Genomic DNA, 23746 nt, shown 5'->3' with positions numbered 1-23746 from the left:
AAAACTCGCTTAAGTTAGTTTTCGGACGAACTTTTTTTCTTTCTTCTGTTGAATATTTTCAACTCAATTGAATACAAGGTGAGTGAGAAAAGCAACATTTTGTGCAGAGACGAAAAAGAAAACACGCGATGCGAGCGATGAAAATTGTCGGCGAATTATATCCGAGAGCTTTCTTTCGGAAGCCCGATTCGGAGAGACCGATCGGGAGAGACAAAGTGCGACTTTAACGAGCGTAGGCACGCGATATTGCGTAGGGCTTTAATATTCACCTACGTGCTTATTATTAATCGCGCGCGTCGTTTATCCTACGCGCCCCGGATCGGCGCGTTCGATCAGCGCCATAAAAAGAATCGGTCGGCGCAGAAAAAAAAAAGGTCGCATTCCGTCACATTCAATCTCGCGAACGAAATAAAGAAGTGCGGGATTGTGCCCGCACATACATACACTTGAAAACATTTATCCCGCTAAAATATCCTCTCGTATCTAATAACAAGCGCAACGCGATATACATACGTGCCCGCGATATGTCTCGTAATTACAGTAACGATTCGCTCGGTCTCGCCGCGCGAGCGCGCAACATGCAATTTCGTCGTACATTCTAGATACCTGATTCGAGGTCGTCGTGGTCGGCTCCGCGAAGACAGGAGTGAAAACTGCGGGACAAACGGCGACCGCCGGGCGAGGCGCCCTCCGTCGAGACGCCCTGCATCCTTGATACACTCGTCTCGGCGCTCTTGAAGAGATTCCTCCTTCTTCTCGCTCAAGTAGGACCGAGATGCAGAGACGAGATGTGGAACCGCGTCTTCATGATTTCCCCTCTCCCTCCCACCCTTCCTCCTCCTCACGTACGACGCAAACCGCGCGCGAACAACACACGGGAGTCGAATAATTAAGCGCTAATTAACCGCTAACGCGCACATCACGCGCAACGCGCGCGCGCGTGCGTGCGTGCAGGTCGCGGGCAATCTGTTGCCTTAATGCGCTCCTTCTTCCCTCGTTCTAGTTTACCTGGAAAGAGAATCGAGCGAGATGTGTTTCGTCGCCGCTTTTGACACACGCGCGGCAAGTGTTCTCCAAAATAACGAAGCGTCGTGACCCGTGATCCACATTTCGTCAGGGAAGAGAGAGAGAGAGAGAGAGAGAGAAAGATGAAAAAATGTATGTTGCATTCGCTTTTGCGAGTTCATCGAGATTTTATTTCGAACGTTGAAATATCGTCGGAAATACGCGCGCAAATTGTAAAACTGACAGGAAACTTTCCAAGGAGAGATAATAAGAAACGGACATTTGGAAGCACATCCACACACGCCCAAGCTCGTTCGCTCGTTATTCCGCGAAGTGTTAACGCGCGCGATTGGCCGGCGCATAATTTATAACGAGCGCGTGGGCGCGCGCGCGCGCGCACGAGCGCACGTGGGTGAGGGTTTTTTTAAAGTAGGACGACGGCGAGTGCATAATTAAAATTGCGCGCGTTAAAAAAGAGAGAAAGAAAGAGACGTTTGATTTCGATTGAATGCCACCTTTGCGAATCGCGCGTTTTTATCGAGGAACATCTTCGTTCAATCGAAGCGTGCGATCAATTATTATCACCGCGCCACTGATTGGCGTCTTAATTTATTGCTTTGAATTGATATCGATGCTTTTTATTGATATTGATCGATTGAAAAGTTTAATGAGAATCCAATGTCACGTTGCTTTCGCAGACCTTATATTATTGTTACAAAAAATTCAATCATCGTTATAAGAAACGATTATAAAATATAATAAATAATTCGCTCGTAATATAAATATAAGAAAAACACAATTCGGTCTGTTTCGAGCTCAAAAAGTTCTTAAAATTTATCAAAGAAACGATTAGTTTCGTCGGAGAGAGAGCGCACGCGCACACACACATACACGTTTATCTCTCTCCTCTTTTATAATTAATATATCCAATCACGTTCGAGTATCCTTTACGCGTCTCAATTACCGTATCAAGAGCGTCGTGAGTTACGAAAGAGAGTCCGATTGTAATTAAGATCCCGGCGATTAAATTGCGCAAAGGTGGGATTCTCCTTCGTGTAACTTCCACATTTCGTACGAAACGAGAGAGAGAGAGAGAATGTGTGTATGTGTAATCTTGTGTATTTATTCGGTCGCGACACAAGCCGAATTTGCTTAATAAATTCAACACCATGAAAGACCCCACAATTACGCGGCCTCGATGCGCGCAACGCCGCGAATATATAATATTCGTTATAACCACCTGTTGCTCGTAAACTACAGTTTCCGCGAAGTAACGTAGGAAGTGAGCGTAGAAAGAGACACTCTTGAAGATCTCCGTTTAAACGGATCTTCTTCGACGCGCGGTCGTTCATTTCGCGGAACTAATTAATGGCCCGTCGCGAACGATCGGTTCGCGATTAATCAAACTATTTAATCGGACTATTTATTGAGAGTGGAAATTAACAGTAATAATAAACAGTACCGTGCGCGCTACTAATAAGCGGACCGTTGTAGGAAAAGCGTATGATCGCGCTAAAAAAAAAAAAAAACACGCGCGCCCGACGTATATTCAATGAATGACAAAAACAAACGTCCAAGGAGAAAAACCGTAAGAGGTATTTCCTCTATTCTCGATTTACGTATTCAATATAGCTGCGCGAAATAACGCGCATATAATTTTTTATATTATATATTACATATTACATATTACATTATATATTATATATTACAAGTAGGTTTTTTATACGTTACAAGTGCATCACACACGTTAAATGTAAAATGAAAAGACGCGACTGATCGATTTATTATTTAGATAACGAATGTTGGGAACGCCGGTTAATAATCGCGAGACACACGCGCGTGCGTTTGCGCGATTTGTGAAAAGCTCATTAATTACTTCTCCGTTAAGGAGCAACTGTATAACGATCATTAGCGCGGTTCATTAGAGAAACATCACGCGACCGCTGTTCGGTCGAGAATACACTCGGCGAGATTTACGGAATTTCGACGAGACGTCAATTAGACGAAGCGATCCTATCTCTCTCTCTCTCTCTTTCTTTCTGTCTGCAAATAGCATCAAATCCTCTCTAGCGCGCGCTCTTCGACTTTCGTTTTCGAGAAATTGGCGGAATGACATTGTGTCGCGCGCGCGCGATGAGAATGAATTTCGTGGAACTAATTAACGCGCGTCCGTCCGCGTTCGTTAGCCCCGGAAACTTCAGCGGCGAATCGACGGAGAGCTAATTGCGCTAATCGCGCGCGCTTTACGACGATTTACGGCGCGGCGTGAACGCAGTTATATCCTTGAGACAAAAGCTGCCTTCCGCGCTCGCAGAGGAATAACAGGTGCATTCCGAGAGAAAGATGCGAGAAATAATCTTGCAAACGACCGATCACAATTCAGTTTTAACTCTTAAAACTGAGTTTTTTTGTCCTATTAATAATCACGAAGTGTGATTGTAATCTAATTATACTATTCATTAAAAGATATTTCCATGTATTTTTTAATATATAAGAACATATTTAGTTCAAATTCTTGGAACATATTAATTAAAATACATAAGGCAAAAACTTAATCAACGTAAGTAAAACGAGGTCACACACGTGATGAATGACTTTTCGAATTGCTCGCGTTGCGTCACGCTGCGCTCCGGAAATTAAATAGAATTGCCCGAATTACATACATGAAAACACATAACAAGCTGATTACACGTCTTCTCTCCATTTGCGTATTTTACGTGAAGAAAAATAGAACACTCCATTTTGTAAACTGTAATTATTCGCTAGTACAAACTACGCTCTAGAAGAATTTTATCACTGCGTTATCTAATAAACCACAAGTTATTGTTTTTAATTACTATCACAACACAAGAACGCGCTATTGTTATTTTTGTTTTAACGTGTTGTGTCAGTGAACACAACCTGTCACTGCGATGACAGCTAGTATATACGTCTTACCAAAAAAAACCATATAATACACATATGAGAGATGTCAGAAATAAAGCATGAAAATCAAACTCGAAAACTAGTAAGAGAAAGAAGTGGAAAAACAACACGTGACTGTATTTTAGTCACGTGTTTTTAAAAACGTGACTAAAGTAAAGTCACGTGACAGAAAAAAGTGAAAAAACAACACATAACTACAATCACGTGACTGTACTACAGTCACGTGTCTTTAAAAACGAAACTAAAATCGTGACAGAGAGAAGAAGAAAAACAACACGTGCCCAAAGTCACGTGATTTTAGGCACGTGTTGTTTTACCTCTTCTCCTTGTCACGTGACTTTATTTTAGTCACGTTTTAAAGTCACGTGACTTTAGGCACGTGTTGTTTTTGCACTCTTCTTTTTTTCTATTTTTCGAATTTGATTTTCATGCGTTATTTCTGACACTTCTCATATATGTATTGTATTATATAGAATAAAAAAACACTCACTTGTAAAAATTTACAAGTTGAATTCGTTACATGTATATATATACACACGTACAGTTTCCGCTCAACATCCTGGGAATGGCTCGTAAGGCCTTATATATTTCTTGTATTATATAGTTTGTAAGACCTTTATACTTTGTTCCGTTTCTCTGTGTGTTGGCGAGTACTGTGACATTTCAATCCGGTTTTTTATCTTACAGTTAAAAGAAAGTGTTCTATTTATGTAGGTTTAATTTGTATTCTTTAATTATTTATTTATCTATTTATTTATTACATCTTTCGTAGTTTTATTAATTGATTCTCTATTTTATATTTCTGATGTTTTATATTCTGACGTCTTTTATATTTTAACGTTTTATACATCCACATGTCAACTTTATTCTTTTGACTCAAAGTTATCGCTCTTAGTAACTAATTTTATAATATGTATTCATTTATTTATTTGATAATTCGTTATCGACCTGCGTTATATAAATATGTAAAAAAACTTGGAGCGGTTGCACCCCAACTATATAATGATTAGAAATTATTTATTTATTAATTATTTGTTTTGGTCTGATGTTGAATACCTACTCAGTAGTTTGTGATTTAAACATACAAAGAGTTTTATTTAAATCATTACTTCAGACTACAAATGGGATCCTTGAATTAATAAAAACGTTTTTTCTTTTTTTCATTATAAATATATAACGGTGCAATTCAAATAGAAGTACTTGTATACTTTTAATACGACGCTGATTGGATTAGTTCATTAGATTCTGGTAGTCAAAGTTACGTATGTGAAACTCGTTTTCCTTTTCTAACTCACACACTCCCGTCTTTCCTTTTTCTTCTTTCAACGCGCTCGTACATGTATGCCATCTGTTAACAAGCGTACGAACATGCACACATTTTGGTCGCACGACAACGATAATAATAATAACGTTTCTGAGACAACGTGAATTTCTCACTTCGAAACTTTATCGTCGCATATCTTTAAATCAGTAGTACAAACAAAAAAAACGCAAGAATAACTTTTTTTTGTACTATTTTTTTCTGAAGCGATTGAGACTAAAACGAAATTGATTGGTTCAGTCGTTCTTGAGACATTGCTCCATGAAAATCTCTTCACTTCTCAATCGCATGAATTTCGCGTATAAGTGGCACAACTTGGCGCGAGGCACTACCGTTCCTCTTGATTCGTGCAAGAATCGAAAAACACATCCGCGAAATGTCCAATCAGCGTCGAGATAAAAGCGAAAACAATCAATATCGAGAGAATCGATTGTGATTATTTACACACGCTTTTTCTGATAGGAAAATTACTGCAACGCGAAACAGTTGGATGTTGGTTTTGCAGTCACATTCGCGATAAGTTGCGACAGATCGCGCACGCGCAAATTACAACACGTTCTCGAATTGCACTTTGTGGATTAGGAAACGTAATGAGTTATACTCGTCCGTTTCCACGTGACCGCGTGGAACCATCCTTCCCCTCGACTCGGCGAAATCATTACGTTTTATGATCGCGAGAATTTTTTTCTCCCGCGAAACGGCTGTCGACCGGGTGAATGAGGCCTCCTTCAATAAAAGCCACGATTTTATCGTCCATATGGCAATCGGCAGCCCTACCTGTTTTTCTTTTTTTTTTTTTTTGGTAGCGTATCGTCGTCATAAAGCTGCAATACTGCACTGCGATTTCATAACCAAACATCGTCACTGTAATACCGGAGAGTTAACAAAACGCGAGATGAAATGAGGACAATTTCAATTTTCCGCGAATTGATTGCGTCACACGATTCGACGCGTCGATTTTGCGCCATTTATTTTTTATTATCGTTTTTAAAAACCATTGCGTTAATTATCTCCGACACGACGTGTACGCGTCGTAAGCTACAAATATTTGCGTTGCGTCGCGTCGTAAATTCATAAAAATCCACCAACCGTATATATGCTGCGTATCTAAAATAAAGCGAATTGTGTGATTCGCAAAAAAGTCAAACAGAATTTCTGCGAAGGGTGAACGTTCGCGCGATATCTTTTCGGTCTCTCTTTCGTCAAAAGCCACTCGTTGGTCAGCGCGCGTCTCTCTCCTCGCGATCTCTTCTCTATTTTAAGACTCTCTCGCTGTATCTCTGACGAAATATTAGCAAGTGCTTCGCCGTCGCGTGGCAACTTTTGAGAATCCTCGAACCAATACCTTAACGAATCCCAACGTCTCTACACGGCGCGAAGTTCTACCGGAGCTTGTACTTTGTTGTGTCAGAACCTTTTTAATCGGATTCCGTCGATCGCATTGGTCAACTTGCTGAGAAAAATCTTTTCTCGCTCGCTCGGGAATGAAGAAGCTCGTAGTCGAGTAGCAGTTCGAGAGGTCGCGACCGTAAAACAGCTACCGCGGAGCCGGCATGACGACGCTCCGTGTATAAACTCGCGGAAAAAATAACGATCCGTGAAACGCGCAATGATGGTCGCGCGTGTAAACGTGAAAAAGCAGCGAGCGGAATTTACGACGCTCTATACGTGATCTTTCACTCTGCTCGTCTTCTTCGTCCGATCAAAGTCTAGTCTTGGGAGTATTTCAAGAATATCTTGGCGCGAGCTCCGAGGGAGCTTCAAAGCGCGATGTCAGACGAATGGTCGCGTCTAATTGCGAATATGCGTGTTTTTTTTTTTTTTTTTGTAACTGTTTGTCTATAGTCGCAACACAGTCGAAGAGAACGAAAAGCACATTCGATATACCGTGTTTGGCGTTTATAAACGTCGAATGTATTTCCGTCTACGATTTTAAAAGATTAGAAATTTGTCGCTCATTCTCGACTTGGTTTTTTATTTTTTTTTTTTTTCACTTAATTTTTGAATAGCAAGAGAAGAAGAATGTGACGCGCTCTTAGAAATTTTTTTTCAAAGAGAAATTATTCGAGCGGCAATAATCGGAAAACGGTAGACGGTGAAAATCTCCCGACGGTTAAACCAATGTTTCATGTTGCGTAACGATATATTTTTAACTTTTTGCAAAGCGCAGCGTGTGTGAAGATTTCACGGAGCTTGAATTTCGCGTCGGCCTATACAGGCGAAAGATGCGAACTGCATATTGCAGAGTGAAATGTTTACTGAAAAAAACTGCGCGCCGACGAAAATGAACGTCGGGCGCCGAAGCGGATGCTCGAGAAGAGCAACTTTAACGCTCTGGTAGTTTGTAATCTAAATTGAGACCGCGCGATGAGTTCAATCAATTAAATTCGCCCGTCGTAACCGCTCGTAATTCGCGGGGAAAACCAGGCGAGTCAACAGCTCGCGAATTGTTACGTGCCGCGATTTTTCTTACTTTTTAAATCCTATTTTTGTTTTTTTCTCTTTATGTTTTAATCATATTTAATCCGTTTTTGTTTTATTTTTTTTGTTTAGTTCATTCGACTTAAAACCGGTCGAAATAATAAATCAATAATAAACATATATAACGGTATATATAAACTTTTTTTCCTAGTTAAATGCTTTTGTTAAAAATCCCTTCATTAAAAAAATAGCCTATTTTTATCTCGCCGAATTTTTATCCGTTCGAATTTTTCAAACTTGTTGGAAAAACACATCGAGCTTTAATAACAAAAAATCCAACTCGTACGTTTCAGTTTTTAATCAGTTCTCGTTCGCAATATTAACGAGCAACATCGACTCTCAGCTCTCAACAAAGTATCCTGTACATTCATTATACGCGGTTTCTCTCAGCGCATAACAACAGAATGTGACTTTAAAGAGATCGGTTGCTCTTGGAAAAAAAAAGAAGCTTGAAAAAGCGGAGCAACAATTTTACGGAAACATATCGCGAGGATCAGAGGCGACGGTGGTGTGTAAATTTATTATTCTCGCATCACCGAAGAAGATGAATCTAATCTCACGCGACAAAAAATAAAAAAGCGTGCGCGCGCGTGCCACGCGACCGCGCGCATCTGGAAGAGATTTATTCGCGTTCGACCTATCCGCTTCCGTGCTCGCGCGAAAGAAGGAGAGAACGTTACTCCGATACATTCCTCCACCTCGCCGTGATATATCTTAAACGGCGGCGAGATCATCTCGACTTGGTGCGCCGCGAAACGGAATTCTTTTGCGTAATCGCTGCGCTTGCCGAATGCGCGCGCTCTCTCGGAGATACACACACCGCGGATCCGCCGCGTTTCCGGTGAAAATCCGGCCGCGGTGATTTATCGTAGGCTTACGCCTGACTTATCGTTGACCGGGTGAGAGGGGAGAGGCCCGGGGTCTCTTTTTCTAGACTCTCGAAAATTACGATGGCGATTTACGTTCTCCGCGGGCATCCGTTTGCCGAGTATTTACGAGCGCATGTAAAGAAGACGCGGAGAAACTCAGCGAGAGAACCTAAAAAAAAAAAAAAACGTTTTTCTTTCGAGGAAAAGTAAGTCTCGTTCGTAAATTTTCGCGCGAATTTCGAGGATACTTTTAGAGCTGGAGAAACAGAGTTTCGGAGCTTTGTGGAAATGCTCGCGAACAGAAAAAGTTTTTCTTAATAGAAAAGAGTTTGTCTCTTAATACACATATTTGCACTGGCAGCAGGTGTTCGGTTGCGTAAGAAACACCGCACGCTGAAGTTTCGTAATTGACGAGAAACGTTAATCGACACATCACTCCGAAGAAAAATCGACGAAAGTCATATACGCCGCTCGCGCGCGCCGCTATCGAGAAAGATGTGTAATAAAACTCATGGTGGCATCGGACGCGGCGTTTTCGCTCGCGTAACTCGTTCACTATATTTGGTTAATGAACCGACCACGCGCCGCCTTTTACGTTCGCGCGATTGAATTTATAGCTCTCGCCACTTCCCGGTTAACTAGAAGGAGCATTTTCTCTCACACTTCGCGATAAGAAGCCGATTCCAAATTCAACTCAATTCCGCGAGAAGTTTCACTTTTTTGTGTCTTAAAAATATTTGAAGAACGCTTCGTCTAAGTTATTGAATAAAATAATAATATCCCGTCGTCAAAGTTTTTTTCACATTCGTATAAGCAAACCGTCTCGATGCCTTGAAAAGATTTACGCGGGTCGTAAATCGACAATGTACGGTAGCGGGAAAAGTTCAACGACCCGACGCGGTCCGATGTCGTATATATATAAAATCTCGATCGCGTAGACTCGATCACGTAGCATACGCGCGGCGTGTCACATAATGGCCGAACAAAAGAACGATACGATATGACATTTCGTATCGTAAAACGCTGGTCTGCCATTAAACGACGAGAGATTCGATTAAGCGAGATCGAGATCGCGTTTCAATTTTGTAGCGCGCGATCTGTCTCGCGGAGCAAAATTTATAATCTCGCGCGGAGATCGTTAAGATTCGGTCGATTTTGTTGAAATATAGGAAATGACTTCAAACTTTGAGGGTATGTTTACAGAATATGATTTTTTTATTTTTTGCACAGTGATTTTTAAATTCTTAAAGAATGTTTTCCTAATTTATTATTTTTATATCTATATTCAAACTTGAAATATTGAAGTAATATTGCAAAGTACGTGTATAGTATACATTGCATATATATACATTCCTTAAATAAAATGTTTCGTACTTTGTATTTTTACGAGCGTTAAAATGTCTATTTCGTCCGAGTAATATTTGAGACTATCATTTTCACATCTCTCTCTCTCTCTCTCAAAGAGATATTACGCACTCGCTCGGTCATAAATGATAACCACTTTTGTGTGTTTGCGCAAAGTGTGTTTACGGCCAGCGATTAAACGCGAAAGAGCACAAAGCAAGCGCGACCGCCTGTCTCGGGACGCTTCAAATTCCCGACGCCAACTTCTCTCGTTGTTATTGCGGAAGTTAATCTCGCGGTCCATAGCAAACGATAAACAACACTGTACGTCATACTGTAAGTAAGTTGGTAACAAAGTTCCGGTTGCTCTTCCCGCCGTATTTGTCGATCTTCCATTTGGCGACGACATTACGTCACTTTCCGCGAGGTTTGTTTCATCCGCCGTTTGTCCGCTCGACGTCCTTTATGAGTTTTCCGAAGAGCGCGCAAAGCGAAATTGGATCTCGGACGAAGGCTATCGCGAAATGTGATGTTTGCGAGTAAAAACAAAATCGCTCCCTCGATATAAACTTTCTGTTATTTTCGATCGGTCAGTCAAAGACCCGCGACGGCAAATGAAGAAAAGAGACGATACCTGAACGCAGATTGCATCAGTCACGGACTTCGACCAAGGTTTATTTCGCTAAATAGCAGCTCGGCCAAGGAAAACCTCATGAAAATTCATGAACATAAGTAGCGAGTAATCTAATCTTCTAATTATCTCATCACGACGGAATAATCGGAAACGCCGTTGACGTCATCCACTTCTATACGTTCGCTGTGCGAGTCGCGTGATTTTTGTTCACTCGAGCGTGAAGAGACAAATCGATGCGCTTACAAATTTCTAATATTTTGATTTTTCGCGCTATATATTAATCCTCAGCGCGCAATTACTCGGTTGTAATCGCCCTATCGCTTGCGCGCGCGCGCGCACGAGAAATATAATAATGTAATGAATCCAAGTAAGGTCATAAACGAGCAGAAATAGGTGTTAGAAAAAAATATATATAATTATCAAAAAGAATTAACTACTACATTAGTAACTCGTACAACAAACGTTTCAACTCTTTACTTGAGTCCTCTTCAAGTAAAGAGTTGAAACGTTTGTTGTACGAGTTACTAATGTAGTAGTTACTTCTTTTTGATAATTATATATATTTTTTTCTAACACCTATTTCTGCTCGTTTATGACCTTACTTGAATTCATTACTTATTTTTATATTACGAGCGAGAATAATTTCTTTTTGATATTATAATAATGTAATTAGAAAACAAAAACACAGATAAAGATCCGCATAATAAAAAGAAAAAACTTTTCTTTCGACCTTAACACACTTTATGTTGTTTGTTACGATTATCGAAGCGCATCGCGGCGCGTCTTAATTAATTGTAGATTTAATTCGCGGCAAAGATGGATGGGCAACTGACGTGCTTGGTATCTCTCTCTCTCTACTTTTGTACGTGAGAAAGTCCGAAATGGGGCGCGCGCCGAGCAATCCGATCTTTCTCGGGGGATTCGTTCGCGGCAAAAAGTGCGACACGACAGAATCGCGCAACGAATCCGTTAGGTCGACCCGTTTCCGCGACATGCGCCGCGATGCGCATATAGATACGTACATATGTGTGCTATGAGTCTGTCTTACAAAGAAAAAAAATGGTGTCGAGCCACCGAGTTTCTACGGCGATGCGTTTACGTCATCGAACGTAAAAAGACGAAGCGTGGGCAAAAGGGGGTTGACGGAGAAAGACTTTTACGGGAGAAGAAGACTTTTATATCACGAGGCTCTCTCGTCCTCCCCCCCCCCTCCCCAAGAACTTCGGCGAACCGCCCTCGCGTTCGCGACGTGTACGAAGCCTCCTCGCCACCTCCGCGCCCGCCCCACACACCTTTCGCGCATTTATTTCCATTTATTTTCACTTGTCGACGAGTTACTTGGCGACGAGGCGAGACGAGGAGCGCGGAAAATCGCGCGAGGAAACAATGAGCGAGCCGCGTCGAGAGAGTTAACGATCGAATTGGGTCATCCTCGCGAGGAATTCGTTCGCGCGAGAAAATTCGCGGAAATAAAAATACGACTTTTCCGCGAAGACTTCCGCACGACCGAGCATTCGTGCGCGCGAACAATTGACTCGCTGAAATGGCAACGGAAATGCCAAAGTGCGAACAGTCGCATTTTTCATGGAGACGTGACACTTTCGAAAACGCGGAGTAAAGTTTCAGTTGCGAACGCACTTTTCGCACGTAATTTTTCTAGACTAGAACAAATATAACGTAGAGATGAGAGAGAACGTCTTTTGTTGCAAATTTCATATTATTGCGCACGAGATGCGTGCGGATTCTCGATGTTTTGCCGCGCGAATATTTCAATTATCGGAAGGATTTAAATTTCAACGTATACCGAAGTTCGATGACGTTCAGTAAATTGATTTCGCGAGCAGATGAATGGATTTAATTAGGTTAAATCAATCTTGCGCGCGCGCGAGAGTCTTTCGAGCGCTGCACGTCCTATTAATAACATTGCGGTGCGTTAAATAAAACCGCAAGGTGAAAACCTAACAAAAATACACTCCCCGACGTATTTTCTACTCTAATTGGCAGCGCGCGAGGATTGACAATACATCCGATGGCTGTGACAATGAACAAGAAACAAAGCTTTCTCGGAGAAAGCGTGACGAGGATTATAGATTTCCTATTAACTTATTTCGCTTCGCTCGCGAACGTTTAAATTTCTTGCAACTTTACTCGATGAAACACAAAACTCGGGTTCTGATGCGCACACGTTAAACCGATACATCGTCGCGACAACAGGAAGGATATCCCTTCTCTTCTCGTCGCTATCCATACCGGAAGTCGCGATGAGGTTACCTGCTCGCACGGTGCTGCTTCCTGTGTCGCGAGATACGTCCCGCTGCTCCGATACGTCTCTCTCTCTCTTTCTCTCTAACTTTACTCCGCGTTTCTTTTTCCCTCCATTTCTCATACCGGAATTTACACCACCCCTTCCCGTACGTGAAAAAATGTCCCGTCGTAATGAACTCGCGTATTTCACGCGCCGTCGTCGGATATTTAGAGTCGTTTTCTCTCTCTTCGTTTCCATTTTTTTTTTTTTTTTTATCGAAGACAATATAAAGTGCGATTCTCTCGCGTGTTTGCGAAATACAAAACCTGCCGTCGGAAATTCTGGCTAAAACTACTTCGGCCGTTGTAAATTATCGCGCAACAGAAGTAAAAGAATCTTCCGCATTATATGACATATATATCGATGGTAAAATAAACCGTAGCGTTCGTTCGCGTGGAAAAAAAACCTATGTGTGTGTTGTATGTGAGTGTGTAAAATAACTCGAGCAGCTATTTCGCGCAGGTAAAAAACGATCGCGGAAAAAGAAACAAAAAATACAGACGTCAAAGGACCCACACGATACGCCCTTTTTTGTCAGACATCGCACGTATATCTACATCGAGCGCTCTGTCTTTTATGTTAAAAGTACTTCGGGCCGACGGACGAGAATAGTACATCGGTAACCGCCACGATTGATCGATCGTGTTCGTACACTCCGCGCGCGGGCGCGCGTGGTTCCCTTCTTTCTGTGCGGAAAAATTAAAAAAAAAAAAAACAAAAGAAAAAACATTTTCTATGTTCACCAGGACGATTCTCGAGCAAAAAGGAGTTTGCTTTCTCTGAACGCGCGCGCGTATAGAGAAATTCTCGAGCAATCGCGTCGTTCCAAAGAAGATCTACGAGAGATTTCTTGCGGCGGGTATTCAAACTGAGAGGAGTTTATAACTGTCGACAGTCCTTGCGTTCGAAAAAAACGGTTGGAAAAAGCGGACGCGAAGAACGCGCGGCAGACACGTGTATAACGTGGGGTAACGCGCGCGATAAAAGTGCTTTATGCGCGAAGAAAACTCCTGGGAAATCGCAGCTAAGTCGAAGTACTGCACTGAGTAAATTAAAATTAGAGACTCGGTTCTTTTTACACATGCGTACACACAACGCTTCGAAATCGAAGATAATGTGTGTACCGAATTACTTTTCGTGTTAATTAATTCTACGTATTGTATCAAGAAATAACTTACTCGAATAATTAACTTACTCGGATGTTGACGAACGTGGGAATAAAATAGGAAAACTACCGGGGAAAAATTAGTGGGGAATAATCTATCTTAGGCGGACAAAAGCGCATTGTCACAAAGTTACAGTTTCCTCCCGGAGGAAACCCTCATTCGCTTATTGGGCCATTTGTTCCGTCGCGTCGCTGAATTCGATTCCAACTTGGTCTCTCAATGAGCCCGTTAATTGTCGATGACTCGATTAGGCGACAATAGAACTCCTCCAAGTTTCTCCGAACGAAGTTTTTCTAAAACGAGAAGACGGCGACGCGCAGAAATGGTTTCTGTGTTGTAAAAATTTGTAGAATTTACAATTTTCTGTCAGAGAAAAGAGCCGAGCTCTTTGTAAGCCGCTCAAACCGAGTGCTCCTCGCGAAACAGAAGAGCTTTAAAAACCGCTCTCGTTCTTTTTTCTCGGTTTTTTCGCGCACGAAAGTGTATTCTCTTTTTTTCTCTCTCTCTCTCCGTTCGCGTTAGTCCACGGCATTACACTTCGTCGTAATTTAAATTCACGCGGGAACTAAATCCCCGTGGTTCAAAACTTCATAAAACCAAGGCAACTAAGTAGATGATACGGCAACGCGGAACGAGCATGCTAATAGCTAATTAAACGAGACTTTATTTTTCTGAGAAAAAAAGTAACTACAACTCGCTAGAATTTAATCTGCGTTCTACTAAGAATTTTTTGTCTTTCGTAAAATAATCGTTTCCGTACTTAAAAAAAAAAAAAAACAGAAAAAACATAGTTTCCCTCAGAAAAACCCAATTGCACTAAAGAAGATCCTGTTACATCCAAATGAAATGTATTTAATCAAAAAAAGTGTCGCGTATAAAAATATCGAGACCGTATGAAATCGTTTCTACGAGAACCGATGCTACGTCCGGATTTTGCCGCGTGTATCCTTTTTTGTCGAGGTTTCATATCAGCTTTATCAGTAACTCGCAAAAGGCAATCGCAAATGAAATCTCTCTCTCTCTCTCTTTTTAACAGGAAACGAGCGGCAATAAAGCGCTGATGGTATCCGTCAAATGTGCGCGCTGCGTCCGTGTATTGCGTAGTTTCTATTTTTTTTCTGATGAAAAGAGAAACGGAACGCGCGACGAAAACCACAAACGACAAGCGCGAAAATATATTACATCGCGGTAATATACCGTTTTTCACAGAATGGCAATCGACAGCGCAGTTATAAGTAAACCCTGAAAAAAAAAAAAAAAAATTACGACAAAATACACAGTGAGCAAAGAACGAAATTCCGCACGTTTTGTAATATTTTGTTTCACGTGTAAACTGTTCGTGTTCGTGAAATATTTTAACTGCCTTCATCAGATCGTGTGCATTTCGGCTCGCGCAGCTCGTTATCCGCGTTAATTGCGCACGTAATACAATTTCAAAGCGAAAACATATCGGCGGCCGCGTATAATGACCACGTGGAAAGCAATGAATGATCTACGCCGCGCTATATTTTGCCGGCTCAAGCGGCAATAATTGTTACACAAACGGCTTTTTCGATACGCATTTATCACGACGATCCTCGTCGTCGTCGTACTAGTTTGGACGCAATTTCCGGACTGTCGCGATTACACACGCTTAACGTGATAGCGAGCACGCGGGTTGACGCGGTTAACGACTTGGCCCGTAATTGGCCGAGCTCGTCAGGACGATAATGCGAGAGAGCAAGTTTTAACGGGGTAAGTGGATCATGGGTCTTGTAGTTAAGGCTATTAACAATTAACTGTGTCGTCGGTGTCGTTGCCGTTAACGGGCGCGTTGTCGTCATCGTCGTCTCTTCACTCGGCACTTCAGTCGCCGACATTATTCAAATTCCAATAACGAAGGCGTAAAGGCGCTTTTTGTAACCCGTCTGTCGATAAGCTGACGGAATTCTATATCGACGGATCGTCGATAATACGCGAACGAAACTATGCGACGAACCGAAAAGCCACTCGCAAATATTCTTCGCGTTAAAACAAAAAACTAACTAATATTTCGACAACGTAAGTGTCTATCTGTTGCTTGTGTTTCGCAATTAAGTTTACGAGAAATTTGTTCAAAGTAATTTAATCAAACGAGTAATTAATTTCCGTCTCAAAAATTTGCTATTTAATTTAATAAATTTAACAAATTAAAGAGATCAAAACAATCGTTTCACAAAGCAAAGATATCCTCGCGTTGAGTTAATTGCAACTACGATTCGAACACGAAATTTTCTCACACAGGCGCGTTTATCTTCTGCGTCGTAAAGATTTATGTTTTTGAAACAGAAATAAATTATCTCAACAATATTATCGCTCTCGATTAAATCATTTGTATTAATGCGAGAAGATAAAATATATTTTTTCAATTAGTGCCTCGTGAAGAGAGACGCGGTTTTTTTTCGGAGAACATTTGCCGGTTTAATTTTCGAAAACACTCACCTCCGTCCGTATACGAGGCCTTCGATCGTGAAAGTGTCCGTGTTCGACGGATCCTTTAATTTCTCGGCGATGCTCTCGCGCGCGCGCGTCGCCGGACACTGTTCCGCCGGCTTCCACACACGTGGTCACGCTGATCCCCGCCGAGTTGTGAGATCTTTCTTGCATGCACAAAGACTCCTGTCGCTCTGAATGGAGCACACACCATAAAGGATCGCTCGTACGCGGAATTCATTTTAATATACGTTACGTGCAGTCCGAAGGACAATCTTCCTTGACAACGAGTTTGTTAACAAAAGAGACTTACACCCTTACGGTCATCGAACCGAAATAGAGAGAGAGAGAGAGAGAGAACTGCCGGTACAGTTCAGAGGCCTAGGGGAACTTCTCGCGCGTTTTTTTTGAGCGTGTGTGCATGAGGAAACAAAAACAAGTGATATCGCACTTCCGAAGTAGAAACTATTTCTGATACACATATTTCCGGACATGGGGTACTATTGGAAATATTGTAGATTGGATCTCATTGCGTTCTCTCTACGATCGTATCGAGATTGCAGGGCCCCCGAGAGTGGAGAAACGCCGAGAGAAACATGTAGGTATAACCGCAAGGATCTTTTAACTAGCGGGTACTTTCACTCCGCTAAATTTCCCTTCGCTCGCGATTTCTATGTACCACCCGCCGGTCGTAATTTTCTCACGTGTACGCGACTACTGCCGGAACTCCTTGACTAAAGACGACGCTGCCGGCAATTAAGACAAAACGATGTATGAAGAGCTGCTACCGGGGCTGAGAGACTAGACACGTCCGGCTTCGCTCGTTCGCGTTATCTACCGCGCCGCGAAAATAAGAGGAAACAACAACACTCTTCCGAGAGACTTATCGCTCGTCCGCTTCTGAAACTTCGAGTCGAAACGTTATCTCCGCGTCGTAATCTTCGCAGTTTCGGTACCGCGTTGATAAAAAGGCTCTCTCGCCTCGTGCGACTAAATAAAAAAAAAAAAAACTTTATCAACGAGAGAATCGCGCGTCATTAAGACTCTCTATCCTGTCGAGGCGTGACTCGAATTCTGTCACCGACGAGAGTCGCAGCACCTGCTCCGTTCGTGCGCGCGCGAATAATTGGCAGTGTCGATGACCATCGAGAGAGGGGATAAATGTAAAACACTAAACGAGAGAAGAACAATAGACTCTCATTAAGTGTAGACATCGATGTTTAAAGACGATGAACGTTTTGCACTGCTATTAACAAGAAAACAGAATAAAAAAAAAACTATCATCAATGTTTTTACAAAAAAGAAATATTTTAAAACCAGTTAGTGTTGTTTACCCCATTTTCTGACGGTCAGACACACTGTGCATGCCAGGTGCGCGCCAGGTCCGAGAAGCCCCGCCTCAGAACTCCGACTGATTTCAGTTCACGTTTTCGTAGCGCGTCGATCGTTTCGACTGTCAGCGGGAACGTCGTCAAATAAATCTATTCCGGCGCGATAGAAGAACGAGAGGGAATGAATGGAAGTGACGTTTCGCCGAATCGACTCCGATGACGTACGACGAGGCGCAACGACCGTGATAATTTCGTCAATCAAGCGGTCGTAAAAAAAAATAAAAAAAAAAGAGCACCCGGGACCGAATCCGAGCCGGGCTTGATAGGATAATTCGACGGCACGCTATAACGAAGATTCAATGCTCCGGGGGTATTAAGTTTCGTTAACGGACACGAACCCTCTCGAGCGTATCGTGACATATGCGCTCTTTCGTTTCCGGTGCAAGAGTATCGTTTTAAAAAAACGTTTGTTTAATTACCGAGACTGCGCGGGGGAGATGATGCGGCAATCGACCCCCTCGAGTCTTTATACATGTGACGGCTCCTCGCAATGTCGTCGCGTCGAACGAAATAAAAGGAAAAAAATCGCGCTTGCCGTGCTTTTATCAGCGATATAAGCGAGTGATGAATATTGTACGGCCACCGCGACGCGATATATCCCGCAGTGATACGCGTACGCACGATCATTTAATTTGCTTTTATCGTGTTCCGTAGCGAAATGAATAAATGCGCGCTCTTTTCTCCGTCTCTCTCTCTCTCTCTCTCTCTCTCTCTCTCTCTCTCTCTCTCTCTTCGTGCGCGATTATTATACAAAAATAACATACAATAAAACATGGCATGCAATGGAAATACACGTACTAAAAATTACAGAACGAATATTTGTGCTCACAAAGAACGAATATAGTATCGGCAATGTTTTTTTCAATTACATATTATTTTTAAAAATATAAATTTCCGCAACATCCAATCTCGACGTGTTCGATGTTTAACGTGAATAAAAAATTGTACAAATTAAATAGACTGAATAAAATTATATTCGATGTTGCGATAAAAAAGAAAAAAAAACATATTAAAGCTCGTTTAAAGCGATATGCTATCTGTTAAGAAATTATATAAGTACGTTCCACATTTTGTCGCGTAAATATACATGTACTTTAATCAGCCGTACTTTAATCAGTATATCTAGGATCTATGTTGGCACTAATGTGTTCTCTCACCTACAGTTGACGGGATATGAAACAGTTCTGCGAATCACATACCGTAATCAATCTCCCCGAGACGTTTAACAACATAAAGCGAGCGCTACATTCGCAATCGTGACTCATCTGAACAACAATGCTTTTATACTTGACGGATCAATATCTGAGCCGATTGTTAACTTTCGCGAAAACACCTTTCGCACCAGTCAGTTATCAAAAACAATTTATCATGTTACATCAAGAGAGAGAAAAAGAGGAAAGAGAGAGAGAGAGTTGTATCAATATTATGTGAAAAATATTAAAAACTTTTCATTTTTCATCAGCAATTAAACAATCAAGAGTTTTAACGAAATCTCTCTGAGATAAAATACGCTTCACTATTTTCTTAGAATTCAGAAGTCAGTTAAATCTTAAGGTCTTTTATCTTCGGAGTTGATTGACCTGTTAACACTCCGTATTTACGAAGGCCACCATGTGCCCCCTCAAATTCGTCGATCTTTTTTTTTTGTCAGATAATCTTATGTTTCTTGTACGTCAAACTCTCATTTGCGTCGCGACGCGCACGAATAGTCGTATCGAGACGGTAAAGGGGTCAAAAGCGGCCATGTACTGGGTGGAATAACACGACGCGATGATTAATCGCTATTCTAGCCATTAGGCTCGGAAGTAGACCGAAAGAAAGACAGACGAGTCTACTTCAGAAACACGTGTAGTAACAACATCGTCGCGTATCGCCACACAACCCCGACTCGACTACTCGCGTTCGCGATATAAACAGATGCGCGCAAACTTACGATGTGGATAGATTTCTTTTTTTATGCAACAAATTTTTTTCTTCTTCTGACACAGTTGAATTTTGATCGATGATCGTAGATTCCCGAGAGAAATAACATTTCGAGACACGCGTTTGCTTTGCCTAAGCGTTTAATAATCAAATCGCGCAATGCTAGCGAGAATAATCGTGGGAAAAGTCCTTGTCTTATCAGTTCTACCAATTCACTTGTGATTATGTAAGTCCTCTTGAAACTCGATAAAAAAAAAAAAACATGCTCTGCCTCGCTACAATTCAATATCAGTATTGAAGCGAGAGAGAGAGAGAGAGAGAGAGAGAGAGAGAGAGAGAGAGAGAGAGAGAAAGAAAGCGGAAAAATCGCTACTTATATTTGGAAATCAATCGTTTTACGCAACGAGCAACAAAATTTCAAAACTAAACTGTGTTAATTTCTTATTAACAAAGAGAGACAGTGAAAATTTCAATTATAAAATAATATGTTAAAATTAGAATTATATTCTCTTGTTAATTACTTTTTCCTGCAATTCATCTTCTACGCAAACGGCGTGTTTCACAAAAGAAAACACCGAAACAAAAGGGAATCTTTTCCGTGCAAAAGGTACCGCGAGGAAGGTAAAATGTGACGTTTGAGATAATGGAGAGAGAAGAAGAGAGAGTGGGAGTTGCATTTTACGTATGCAAAATTGTCCAGACGGAACATTGTCGACCGGGCGCGTACAGTCAGGGTCGCCCAGGTGTGGTCAGTCATTGTTATGTCTTCCATGATAACGCACGCGCGCGCGTGTGTGTGTGCGTGTGCAACGGCTGTAGAACGAGCAATATCTGTAATTCATGCCGCGTTGCGCGCGAAGCCGTACGCGTAATACCAAAAGTTTTTCTTCACCTCCTCTTTTACCTCGCTATCCTCACACATTTGTCTTCTCCGTCTAAACTTGCCGCGTAACGTACACACAAACCGATAATACTAATAATGATAATAATTGCTTATCATTAAACGTAACGTTATACCAGATCTCTCTCTCTCAAATAGAGAGACCGCAAACACCGCGCGAACCGGATCTCAAAATACAAATATTGTGTTGTGCGTATACAATTCGCGCGCAGCTCCACAATTTGTGATCCGAGTGATTATTAACATGTAATATATGTAACGAACGCGGCAATTTAAATACATTAACTGCTGATTGATGACTGTTCGCCATTCGTGCGCGTTCGTGACAATCGATATGTAATATGTTGCGAGCGGCAATCAATTCACAAATATTTACGCGCAAAAGTTTCGAAATTGCCATTAATAATTTCAACATCACGTTTTGTGATATAAATTGCAAGATGATTTCTTTTCTGTCTTCTTCCCTCCTCTCTCTCTCTCTCTCTCTCTCTCTCTCTCTCTCTTCTATACGATGAAAATTTATCTTCTTTATATTTTTAGAAAAAAGTCTATACAAGTTAAACAAATAATTGCGATAATTAAACACTTCGTCACGCGAATCCTGAGGGATCGACAATATTGTCGACCAAATAAGGAAAAGGGACGCGACGTAGAATTCCGAGGGAACTAACAGGTTTTCATACGACGCAAAACGAGAACATATACAGAAGATGGCCGTTTCGATCAGAGAACTGACAAAAGAAGAATCGGATTCCGACCAAAAAAAAAAACTCTGAAAACGTCTCTGCTGCCCTATTCTGTGCGTCGCTTCACGTGAGATCTTTAAATCGTTATCATCGATATGGTCATCGACCACGCTTATCTATCGCGTGTATCAGTTCCGGGAATAGCGCGCGAGCGATTTTGAGAAAATCCTACAAAGTTACTGGAACGAGACAAATCACGAGCGCGTGAAGATATAGTATAGCGCGCGTCCGTTATAATCTTGAAATATATAATCGCGTCGAACGCGCGGAAAGAGAGAGAGAGAGAGAGAAAGAAATTGCGCGATGAAAAATAATCGCGAACATCACAAATAACCGAAGCGATGCGCGTCGGCTTGCAAAATTATCTCGCGGATGAGAGAGACAAAAATTATTTCGATCCGTTCTGCCGCGAGGAGGCTCGGTCGGCGGCTGCAAAAAGCGCGACGCGGCAAGAGACACTCGAGCGAGCCTGAAAAAAAAAAGCCCGCAATCCGTCCGTCGCAGCTGACGTTCTAAATTTCGTAAGGCTTACGATTTATTTCGGGTCACCCAGTAGAGGCTCTCGCCCGGAGTTGTCGAAAAAATTCACAATAAAGCACCTACACCACTTCTACGTTGCGGGCCGGTGGCCGAGTCGAGTGCGTCGTTATTCTCTCACTGACAGCTGCGGCGAGGCGCGCGTAAACAAGCCCCGCCGAGCGAAGCGATTCTTCGCCGAATAACACGCGCCGCGCGTCACGAAAGGCAAGCAAGTTGGCAACCGGCAGCCAGGACGAAACCTAATCAGCCTAATCTCTCTCTTTCTCTCTGACTCCGACGCGCGACTATCTACAAGAGATCGTCTCTCGCTCCGAGCTACGACGCTCGCAATTATCAAGATGCGAACAGTGTAATAAGATGTGAGAAAAGAACGACAGCGTGATGATATTTGCCGCTTCGACACGGAGAATACGCGCGCGATGAGATTAAATATTGCAAGCTACCAAGCTCCCGAGAATTCCAAAACGCGCGCAGGACGCGGAATAAGAAACAAAGTGTGAAAAAATGAAGTAAACAAATGTGTATAACATTCCGGAAGAGTTTCCGTTCGCGAAATTCTCGTCGACGCAATTTTCTAGAAACCGCACGACAGTTTTGAACGTACAAGATGGCGAAAAACAAAAGAACGCACGCACTTTTCATCAACTCGAAAGTTTCCGTTCGCACGAATCTCTTCGGACTGCACGCGACAATTTCGCGAAAATACTTTTGAATACGCAAGATGGCGAAAAATGTGTTACCGGTTTCTTTCTCTCTATCTCTGTCTCTCTCCTCTTCGAAAGGTCAGGTAGACGCCTCCAAAAGTTTGCGAACTCCAAATCGACCTTACGTCACACTCCGTACGAAATATCAATCGTAACGTTGAGCAGGTTGTTACACAAGAGGAAACTTGCGTTCAGGTTTGTCACTCGCGCACGAGATCCTTGGCGTATCTGCTCTGCGAGTCGCGGGCGCGCAAGGTGGAACGGGAAATCGTTCGCGTGCGAACCGTGTCGCGGAAATATCACCGGCGAGACACGGGAATCGGTCGAATCACTCGTGTAACACCGATCGCGCGAGTGTTCGCGATCGTGTTTCGGCGCGAAAGTGACGGGCGGTAGTCAACAACAACGAGAAAAAAAAACACGATTCGACGAGCTCGCGATCACCGAGCACCGTAGCGCGGGAACATCGGAACCGGACTGCCCGTCGTCTCGGCAGGTTTCGTGCGTCGCGCGAGTGTAGGAGGGTGCGCGCGCACGCTTCCACTCACAGCCGCGTTCAGGGCCGTCCCGCGTCAGAGAGAGACGAAGCTATCGCGCTCTCTCATCAAAACGGATCAGCTGATTCTGTCTATGTGCTTCGACATTCGTCGACGTCGAATAATTAAACAATTATTTTTGTGTATAGATAAAAAATTGCAAAATATACAATATATTATACTTATTTTCCTAAAAAAAAGATGCAAGTAATAAAAAAAATATTTATTGAATCACAATTATTAATTAATCTTGTTTTATATTTATATTAAATATATAATATATATTTAATCTATTATATCTATTTTTCTAAAAGAAAAGATAAATAATAAAAAAACTATTTATGTAGGATCACATTGATTAATAATCTTGTTTTATTTCTCTCTTTTCTTTTCGAGCACATACGTGTCAATTTACTGTGTTTGAGGTAAATTGGCAGTTTGCAGCGCTCAGAACACTTGAATAAACACACCGTAAATCCTCAAACGAAAAGGTCTAGAAAGATA

At 42.1% G+C, this 23746-nt stretch overlaps 1 protein-coding gene and 1 long non-coding RNA gene across 3 annotated transcripts in view; both read right to left on the bottom strand.

Moving 5' to 3' along the window:
• Window positions 1-23746, bottom strand: part of LOC109854461 (probable Ras GTPase-activating protein) — a 147428-nt gene that overhangs the window by 78192 nt on the left and 45490 nt on the right. The gene's annotated exons all lie outside the window — the stretch shown is intronic.
• Window positions 950-23163, bottom strand: LOC109854463. The gene is made up of 3 exons (XR_002250221.1): window positions 22743-23163; window positions 16511-16695; window positions 950-1008 (listed from the first exon to the last, which is right to left on the bottom strand). It is a non-coding gene; the product is annotated as an uncharacterized LOC109854463 (long non-coding RNA).

This window comes from Pseudomyrmex gracilis, unplaced genomic scaffold (genome assembly GCF_002006095.1).
Source record: "Pseudomyrmex gracilis isolate BER0280 unplaced genomic scaffold, ASM200609v1 scaffold_66, whole genome shotgun sequence".
Classification (NCBI taxonomy): Eukaryota; Metazoa; Arthropoda; class Insecta; order Hymenoptera; family Formicidae; genus Pseudomyrmex; species Pseudomyrmex gracilis.
This window is presented reverse-complemented; position numbering and strand designations above follow the sequence as displayed.